Source organism: Chanodichthys erythropterus, chromosome 17 (assembly GCF_024489055.1).
Source record: "Chanodichthys erythropterus isolate Z2021 chromosome 17, ASM2448905v1, whole genome shotgun sequence".
Taxonomy (NCBI): domain Eukaryota; kingdom Metazoa; phylum Chordata; class Actinopteri; order Cypriniformes; family Xenocyprididae; genus Chanodichthys; species Chanodichthys erythropterus.
This window is the reverse complement of record NC_090237.1, coordinates 21,209,421-21,220,372: the sequence shown is the minus strand read 5'-3', so window position 1 is coordinate 21,220,372 and position 10,952 is coordinate 21,209,421. Positions and strand designations below refer to the sequence as shown.

The following is a 10,952-nucleotide window of genomic DNA, read 5'->3' as shown; positions in this document are numbered from 1 at the left end:
AGAATTTATGTGAAATCCTCAGTAAACATCATCCTTCAGCAAATTAAACCATAATCCATGTTACTTTAGCATTTACTGTTCACCATTTGCCCAGGCATGTACTCTTGGCTCATATCTCTCTGTCAATCACAGATGGCATTTACTGGCTAAAACAGGGACTAAAGCAATCTTGTGCCAACAAGGACATTCATCTGCCAAAGACAAATTAGTGCATTGAAAGTCATTTAATAGATAGGCTTATGTGAAATATGGAAAAAGAGGGTGTGTTCTGGTGTTTGACAGCACTCAGAAATGAACATTTGCTTGGTTTACGACCTGTGTTGTCTCATTAAATATTCCTTATTAACAGAGAGCAGTAAATATCTAGCTTTTTCAGTGTACTGCAAAATAATAAGACACCATAGGCCTTCAGATATTTATGAAGCTAACACTGAAGTCAAAAGATAGCTTACAGGGACACTTCACCCACAATTTAAGATTCTGTTATAATTTACTTATTCTCATGTTGTGAATTTCTTCTATGGAAAACAAAAGAATATATTTTGAATTTTTTTTTTTTTTTTTTATGACAATGAACGTGTCATGTTGTTTAGACCAAATTGACTTTTTATTCTATGGACAAAAGCAATTGAAACATTTCTTTTGTTTTTCACGGTAGAAAAATACAGATTTGGAATGGCACAAGGGTGAGTAAATGATGACAGATTTTGCATTTTTATGTGCACTAACCTTCTAAGCAATGAAAAAACACATAAACATACACTCTAAAAAAAAATGGTTCTTCAGCGGTTCTTCAGCGGTTCTTTGGGGTGGTTAAGGTGCTATATAGCACCGCTACCTTATAAAGAACCAGTAAAGCACCTGTATGGTTCTTCAGCGGTTCTTCAGTGGTTCTTCAGCGGTTCCTTGCTGTGGTTAAGGTGCTATATAGCACCACTGCCATACAAAGAACCTGTTAAGCCTCTGTATAGTTCTTTAAAGGTTCTCTAACTCTCTTATTCTCTTAGTTTAGTTGGGGAAAGGATTAAAAACAACATTAAATTACAGTGTATTTTCTAAACATAACCTGGTTCTCAACCTTTTTGTCCCCAAGCCCCTCTACACTGTTAGTGAATATGGGTGTAAATTGGATTGCTATAACTATTTGAGTCTGATTACTTCGTCTTTCTGCGAATTGCTCTCAATATTATAGTAGGCTACACTCAACTGCTCAAATATCTCACTTTCAGCCAAAGGATAATTTCTCTTTAAGGACCCCGTGACAGACGGTTTTTTTTTCTGACGTCATGACTCACGAGACTTTCTGGAGTTTTCTGCTCGGCCGCCATTTTCTTTCCCCTGGACTCGGATGAAATAAGGTAGGTTGGAAATGTTTTAATTAATATACTCGAAAATGCAAAGGTTGAACATGTGTTTTAGCGGTTTAGAGTTAATTAGCGTTGTTTGTGAACATGAATACTAACGAAATCGTAACTAACCGAATTTTTGAATTTTCGCGGCCTGCAGTAACGTTATAAAGGTTAGCGCTAATTGAATATTTCTATTCTATACAAGATGTTGCATTACTTGTTTTATTCTATAGAAATGTATTGTTGTAGTGTTTGGACCATGTAAATATGTCTCTAAATAATTTTTAAAAGAAACGTCTCCTTTACCGTGTAAGCAGCGCGTGCTATTTGAAATGATGCGGGCAGGAAGTGCGTGGGGAGCGGGAGAGACGCTCGAGTCGAGGCTGAGGGGATCCTCGCATTACAATTATTGAGTTTAGGTTTTTAAAGTAATGTTTGTCAGTTCTTTTAGTTGTCTTTTTCACGTTAGCTCTGATTTGTTCGACCAAAATGACGAATAAAGTGTGTGAGTAAAGACATATTTAAGGCTTAACGTTACTTCATTTGACTAGCGCGAGGTGTGTTTTTTTTAGTAGAATGAAATGGCTGAGTATTTACACTACTAATTAATTACTTGTACTGCAGCAAATAAGTTTTTTTTTTTCCATTTATAAACACTGATTCCCCTCTCCCTTTTAGGATCTAAAGCTCCTCAATGTTTGACGACTAAGGACACTTTGCAATAACTTTACATGGTAAGTAATTTCTATAAAAACGGCTATAATTGTTAATAGATAATATGAATTACCAATGTTTGACATGTTTGAATAAAATCCATCTAATGTGGTCTATTGACTTGAATGTCATCCTCATTAACAAACTTTAGACTAAGAATTATCCATTCCAAAACATTCATCAACTCCCTCTTATGCCATCTCAAATGCATGCGACTTTTTTTCTTGTTGTTTTGTATTAATTTTTTTTTTTTTTTTTTTTTTGACAGTAGCCATTGACATTAAATTAATCACAGTTCCAGCTAAAAATCTTTACTGTTCTACTGAAGAAAAAAAGTCAACTTGGTTGGCCTGATGGTAAGTAAATTAACAGCTAGCTTTCATTTTTCGTGAAATATCCCTTTAATCAAGAATGATTAAATATATTAGGGTGTAAAGCTAATTTATTAATTGATGCATGTCTTATTTTCAGACTTATAATTATATATTATAAATTCATAATTTTAAATGAAACCAATGACTGATTCAGATGCATTTCTTAATTGCAAATCTGTAGTATTTTAGCACTGACGAAGGCCTGTGTGCTGAAACGCATTGGAAAAATAAAGAATTGATTTTTTTTTTAGCTCCTTTGTATTTATTTATTTATTTATTTATTTATTTATTTGATCCCTCAACGCCACAAGTGTTGCTGGTATTGTCCATAAATATATTAATTGCAAATTTGGCCAGTCATTAATATGAATTATTTACTTTTTCTTGTCCTTTGCTATTGCATATCTGCAAAAATTTGATTTCCTATTACAGATTATTGTGCTTTTTTTTTTTAATTAAGAAAATTAATCACAATTGCTTTATCACAGGCTGAAAACATTCACCTGAGAGAAAGTCCTGAAGACCTCATCAAGGAGTACTTTCTGAGTTGAACGTAAGAATATTCTATTTTGGTTTATTTTCAGAAAAATAAGTCTAAATTTGTGTATTTTGTAGTTATGCTAGCAAAAGGTGACCGAATTTGTTTTTTTTTTTTATGTTTACTATTTAGGATAACCAGACAGATGATTGAGGAGCAGCTCACCATGGCGATGTTCATTATTTGGAAGGAGGGGGAGAACTTCATGAACCATCTGCTGACATTGAGGGAGTTAAAGTTTTGAATCAACTTACTTCAGTTACATCAGCTTGTGCCCTGCTTCTAGGTATGACATACATCATCAACCTGGCTTGTCCGAAACCCCTTTGATTTACTTTGTATGTATATGTTAGAGCTGCACAATTTATCGTAGAAAGGTCGCAATCTCGATTCAAACACCCACGCGATCCTACTTTATTAATGACAATGATTCGCCTGCGTCTGTTAAACCTTTGACAAAAATCCTACCGGAACATTCGGTGTTCATGCTGCCACTGATCCAGAAACAGCAGTTTTGAACCACACTGTAGTTATTCAAGGATTTGGTTATTTGATTTCTTTCACAAATATTAAAATTATCACATAAGTAATAAGACAAAAGTTTACAGTTAGGATATAAACACTGGACATCAGATAGTGATCAAAATAGAGAAAATCGAAACTAACATGGTGCTTCAAATAACTGTTGTATATAAATTACCTTGTTAAGCCACTAGGTGGCAACCAGTGACATTGTCATTGAATCATTCATTCAATAGATTGGATAAGGTTAAACCCTGATTCATCCAGTAGTGAAACAAGTATTTATTAATGAGCCATTAATATATTCAAAACCATTTTTTAAAAATAATTCATTCAAATTAAACATTTTCCGGCAATTAGAGTCCAGCTATTAATATTTTGCTAGAACTAGTAAAATAAATGTTATTTTTAGTTGTCTATTTAGAATCGTGGGAGAATTGCGATCTCTATTTGAAACCAAAATATCATGATTCTCATTTCATCCAGAATCCTGCAGCTCTAGTGTGTGTCTCGTACAAATGTGAAGTTGTATGAATATCCAGTTGTGTTGTTTGAGAATTGCTTTGATTTGTGCAAGGGTAATCACCTTTAAAGGATTAGTTTACCCAAAAATGAAAATTCTGTTATTAATTACTCACCCTCATCATTGGAGGAACAGAAACCTCTCAGACTTCATCAAAAAGATCTTAATTTGTTTTGAGTTCAGAAAAAGCATACGCATAAAATACGAAGTATACTTTGGGCTTTACACACAGAAATGAATGTTTAAAAAGCAAAACAAAAAAGTATTGGGTAAAAGCATCCCCGTGTTATGTTAACCTAATGATGTTATTTTGTTGAAAGGCCTACAGTTGGAAGCAGCTGTTCTCCTCTTGCCTGCACTGTTCAAGGTGGACCTGGGGTTGCTGTTTGACATTGAGGTGAGCCATGAACAGGTGACTACAGTGTGTGAAGCACAATCTAATCAAAGCACGAAGTACTTATTGCACATTTTGTTATAATTTAGCTTATAAGGTTTGCCTTTCAAATAAATATGTGAAGATGGTTAATGCTATTATCCCCTCTTCTCCAGGGCCATGCTCAGACCAGCCCTCCTGTCGTCCCAACACCTAAGATAGTGCCTAAAGCCTGCAGGAGGATCATCTCATGCAGTATGACCACATTTTGTTCACGTTGGATGGCCAGTTAATCACAGAGTAGAGTGAGGACATCTTGATGGCACTGGGCCTCATCCTGTGTGTATATTTTGCGTTTGGAATCGAATCCAATCCAGTGCCCTAAAGGACTGAAAAAGACACTGACCTTTTTGAAGTATGTTGTTTTGAAATTGAAGGATGCAGTCGGACTTCCTGTCACTGTAAAATGAGTGTACAACTCAATCTGTGAGTAGACTTTTGGAGTCAATACTCTCTCTTGCTCCCTTTCTTATGGTTTAAGTTCCAGTTTCTATATTTTTTTTGAAATCCCGAAGGACAAAAAAGAAACTGCAGGACTTCAGAGCATAACTCAGTATGTAAAAACAGGACTATTGTCTTCAAAAATGTACATATTTCAAGCTTGTTGCATTATTTTGTATAAAAGGGGAGTATAATGTGAGTTTATTTGCTGCTGAAAGAAATAAATTAAAAGGTTTTGAAAGTGTAATGTATTTTGTTTTTCAGTAAGCATTTAGTACATGATTTTGAATCTTTGAAGTCATGATTTGGTAAGAAATTATTAATTATCGTTCATAAAAGTGTAATTTAGAAGCATATTGACTCATCTACAGTAGTACCTGGCATGATAACGGGCCCTGCTAGCTCAAAAAACAATATATGGCACCTCTAATTTGACAAATGTGCTAGAAAACTATAAGAATAGGTGCTATATAGCACCAGAAAAGGTTCCCCTATCATAACGAGCCAAAGAACCACTGCTGGTGCTATATGGCACCTCTTATGGTTCTATATAGCACCATACGACAAGGTGCCATATAGCACCTTTAAAGATAGGTGCTATATAGCACCAAAAAAGGTTCCGCTATGATTACGAGCCAAAGAACCATTTTTGGTGCTATATAGCACCATTTTTCTTTAGAGTGTAGGTTTAAATGACGATGTGGTGAAGAACCGCACCAGCCTCAGGCCATTGGAGACTTGAGGATTGACCAGTTGATAGATAAAGACTAAGGTCTCCGTGGTCAAGCTCGTTATCCGTGGCCACTCTGTTAGAGCCCTTATTTCCAACAAGACAGAAGATTGGAGAACCAAATACAACAGTATTGATTTTGCAATTGATAGTTGCATGCCTGCTATTGATCAGGATCAAGCATCTGCCATTTGCAGAGGTGTGCATTTTCCATTGGTAGTGGGTTTGCAATTAAGACCCGTTTAGCATTCCAAGCCCATGTGTGATTTGTTGTAATGGATGTTCATTAACTTGCTACTTTGCTTTTGGAGGTCAAAAGACAGATCCCAGAATCCCAAGGGCTTTGGCCTTCTGCACCTAATTTTGTGACATTTTATTTGCCTGAATCTTTTTTCAGTAATTTTGAGTAGCATGCAATTACACAACACATCAATAAGCATAAGCAAGTCTGTTTTTAGTTGCAGACAGAATGCTAGAGAAAAATGAAGTATGAAAAGTATAAATTAATTATGAGAATTATTATTATAATTAAAAATGCAAGAGTATTATGGTAGGGGGATAGAAAATACGGTTTGTACTAGGGCTGGGCGATATATCGACTGCTTTTGTCATGCGCATTTCGTCAGTAAAGCCGGTTCCCTGATTACCACTAAATCGCCATCACCTGCTTTCAAATGGAGCGGCATTTAATAGACAGAGCCGTAGTTCACTGACAAGCCACGCAATATCGCATTCAATATCGACTGCGATTCATAGCGATTTGAAAGCAGGTGATGGCGATTTAGCGGTAATCAGGGAACCGGCTTTACTGATGAAATGCGCGTGACAAAAGCATTCGCTATATATTGCCCAGCCCTAGTTTGTACAGTAGAAAAACCATTACGTCTGTGGAATGTCCCCACAATTCACAAAAACAAACGTGTGTGTGTGTGTGTGTGTGTGTGTGTGTGTGTGTGTGTGTGTGTGATGTATATTTAAAGAAATTTCTATTTGTTTTAAATAATAGTGCACTATGGGTTTAATAAATAGATATACAATAAGGAGTTTTCTTGAAGTTGTCCAATTTATCGCATCTGATCCTTTGTGACCTGCTGGGTTCCTTTATTAAGTTCTTAATTAGAGAATTTGTGTAATGTTTTCTGGATTGTAAACATGTCTGTGTCTGAATTACAGGACTTACAAACTCAAGGCCAGCTTTACTTCTACCCCCACTTCCATCTCTTGCTGCAAAATCAATGGAGTGATGTAGGTATATGGAGGAGGACATGGGGACAGGTTTAAGCAGACTGCTTGTCTGAGTTCCATTTCATGCATCAGCGGCTACAAGCTCAAACACAATGATCAGCCTTTGCTGTTCAACACCGCACTTGCTCACACTAGTATGCACCATATGCAAGCACGCACACACATAGCTATGCAGACACAAGGCGCGTTCAGAAGGCAACACGACATGTTATTGGATGCCACATTGATCTACTGAATATGAAGTCTTGTTGTAGCAGCGCTACCATGGAATCATTGCAGCATTCCTCTCTGGAAGAATAATTCAGTCTTGACAACAGTTTGACATAGGGAGCAAAGAACGGAGATATTCCAGAAAGCAGGTTATGTGACTTAGCTCAGTAAGTTTACTCAGAATAAGCAAATAACCTCAACTTTCAGTTCCAAAACCTAAGGTAACTTTCAGGGTATGTAAGTAGCCATAGCAACTAATTCTCTGAACATAACCTAATGTTCAAGAGTTAGTTTACTTTAGAGGTCTTCAGTGCATATATGCCTTATTGATGAGGCTTCAGTGGGCTTGACATATTTCATGACGATATTCACTATGTAAAACGCCATTAAACAAAAGAAGAAGAAAGAAGTAGGTGCATTCACATCATGTTGTAATTACCATAATTACAAGTTTTCTACTTGTAAAAAGTGTTCACATTTTCGTAGAGCTTGGAATTACAGCTTGTAAGATGGGAATTATCTGTGGCCCTGTTTACACCTGGTGTTAAAGGTGCTAAGAGGATCTTTTCGTCGACTGAGAAACCAAGGACTGTTAGTGAGTTTTTGAAATGAGCGCATGCGTAAGAACAACCCCCCTCCTTCACAGCTCATTTCAAGGGAACGCCTCCCAAAACTCGTGCACGAGTATTGGAACACGAGTGTTTACCACCAGCATTCGCTGTATCGTGTTTTTTGGATTCATGATGTCGGACTCACTGCAGGTAATAATCTGCAGTTGTTACTCCTGTCTCCTGACAAAAACATTGCATGCGGCGCCTGTAGAGTGTGGAAAGTTACTGGAGCACGCAGCCGCGCACGTCTTTCACAAGGAACGTCATCGCAGTGATTGACAAGCCAGAGGGCCAATCGTTTATGTGATGATCGCGTTAACGATTGGCTGATGTTTTTAAGGCCTTACCTCGTGCACAGATGATGTATATTAATATTATTACTTTCAGTGCACCTAATAAATAGTCTTTTATCAGTTAGCAAAGACAGTTTCAAGTAATATTGGAAAAATGTATAAAACAAAACATCCTCTTTAGCACCTTTAAGATGCATTTTGGTTGACTGGATCACAAGTGGACGAGGGAGACGCATACCCATTTCCACCTGGTATTTTAATCCATCTCTTTTCTCCACTTTCAACCACTTCTGTCCTGATCTTTCAATCTAATGGACAAAATAAGCTCACACAATTTACATATGAAACATACGTTGCTGCTCTGACAGCCGCAAGACCACACCAAACATTGTGAGTGCATGTTAGAAATCAGGATTGGTGAGAGAACATTGTGCTTGGTACATTTTTCGTCTTCAAACCAAATTTGGGAGTTTAGCCGACAAAGTTTAAATCCCATCTGGCTAGCGCGCTTCCCATAATGTTTACGCATTAGGTCAGTAGGCGGAGAGTACACTCTAAAAAATGTTTGGTTAAAAACAACCCAAATTGGGTTGAAAATGGACAAACCCAGCAACTGGGTTGTTTTAACCCAGTGGTTGGGTTAAATGTTTGCCCAACCTGCTGTGTAGTTTTATTTAACCCAACTACTGATTAAAAATTACTATATGGCTGGCTTAAAATGAATCCAAAATAGGTGAGAAATTAAAAATCAGACACATAATTACCAGAGGCAACAATAATAATCAAAAGGTGTACATTTATAAATAAGCAATTTAATAAATGTTTATTGTTTATTATTCATTATCTACCAATTGCTGGGTTTGTCCATTTTCAACCCAACTTGGGTTGTTTTTAACCCAGCATTTTTTAGAGTGTAGGCGGCCTTTTGGCGCTGTTCGAACATATTCGACCATATGAGTGTTTACATTACAAAAGCAATCCAGTCGAATGCATTTTCACATACCTCTGGAAGTGGTCAAAATTGGACAAAATAGCATCGTCCTCTTGTGATCCGATTGACCAAAACACATCTTAATACCAGGTGTAAATGGCCTAAGAGCTCCTGTTCGTGACTGCTGTACTACCTGTGACTCTGAGTATCATACTCCACGTTGACAGAACTTATTCCAGACCACAGTTTTGGATCCTGCATACCTTGAGTAAGCAAGTTTGGGTTAATTAACTGAGAGTTCAGGGTATATGTGATGCTTAATTAACCTTGATTTCTGGAATACCCCCAGGACACACGTATACACTTATATATTATCTACTGATGAGCTGAGATCAAAACATGGTCTGACAGCAGGAAATAAAATTCATGAAATGCAACTAATATTAATTACATTGATTATTACATTAAATTAGAATAATAATAATAATTGTTAATAATTGTTACATTTACATAGCACTTTTCTGGGTACTCAAAGCGCTTTACATATGGCATTAATGTGCAGCATCCACATGGATGATGCGATGGCAGCCATATTGCACCAGAACACCCACCACACACCAGCTTAGTGGAGAGGAGACAGAGTGATGAAGCCAGTCAGTATATGGGGCTGATTAGGAGGCCATGATGGACAGAAGCCAATGGGCAAATTTGGCCAGGATACTGGGGTTACACCCATACTCTTTTCGAAGGACATCCTGGGATTTTTAATGACCACAAAGAGTCAGGACCATCTCATCAGAAGGACGCAATTAATAGTTCAGTAAAATTAATAAAAAACTCTAACTGTACATGTTTAGGAAAGGGAAAATAAATAGCCTTATTTATTTTATTTTTTTACATAGAAGAGAAATTGGTGTTGAGTCCAGTGTAAAATCGGGGTCCTGAAGCATACCTAGTTGAGAACCACTGATGGCTAAAGGTTATTTTGGATCCAAGTAACCCAGAAACTGAAAGGTCACTCATCTCTATTGTACCCTTGAGCAAGGTGTTTACCAAATGTACTGTCCAAATGTACTGCTAATTTAATGAATAGATAAAATGACTGTAAACACAATGGTATCTAAATCAGAGAACAAACAAAATAACCTTGTGATATCTCTGATTCTATTTCTGACAGCACACATCCAAAAATAAGCTAATATGTCCTCTAAGTTCCATTCTCTGTTTATAGTGAGTCACTAAAAGAACATGCACCTGAAGACCTTTCTCTTTACCATACCAAATCAAGGAACTCTGGCTCCTGACCTGTAGGTGTATTATAAGAAAGCCAGCTGCCTATAGCTGAAGCTAATTCATCATGACATGGTCAATGAGGATCACACTGGTATGGCCTGCAGGGAAACTTCCATTAGTCTGCTGTCCACTGCACAATGTGTCTTATTCAGAGGGTAGGACTGACTGAAGATAAACAGATCCATAAATAAAAACTACATAGATCCACTCAGTGACATTTTCATCTCGACATCTTCTAAAAATAAAAGTCACCTTTGGTAAGGTTTAAATAAATTGAGGGAAAAACGTATGTCTTCTGAGCTCCAAAACTGATGGATGGATGGATGGATGGATTGATATTTTTGTGGGATCTGTCCCTTTATTCCAAGAGCCATCCGTTCAGTTTTGCAAGAAAGAGGTATCCCTTATTGCTTTAAAGTACCCAATTAACACAAGGAAAGATCTGGCGGTGAAGTATTTGGGGAAATCAAATTTCTTTTCAACAGGCTCCTAGCAGGAAAGCCAGCAATAGGCCCCTTTATCTAATATATGCCAAGAATAATTAGGTTATTGCAGCACTGCCTGTTGTTGCTCAGTAATTAGGCTAGTCTCTTATGGATTCACTCCAGGTCACAATGACCTTGAGGAAGAGGGAAAAAAATTGCCCACTATTGACATCTAAACTGAGGATAGCGGGTCAATTCCCACAGCCGGCAGGTTCACCCTGATCACGTACTGTGCGTTCCAGCAGCAGTGATGCGGAAAA

General features: G+C 37.2%; 1 long non-coding RNA gene across 1 annotated transcript; it reads left to right on the top strand.

The window, feature by feature from the left end:
• Positions 1-780: 780 nt before the first annotated feature.
• On the top strand, positions 781-5,475 carry LOC137004981 (uncharacterized). Its single transcript, XR_010892198.1, has 7 exons — positions 781-1,358; positions 2,028-2,083; positions 2,332-2,419; positions 2,926-2,990; positions 3,108-3,261; positions 4,341-4,417; positions 4,570-5,475. It is a non-coding gene; the product is annotated as an uncharacterized lncRNA (long non-coding RNA).
• Positions 5,476-10,952: the final 5,477 nt, after the last annotated feature.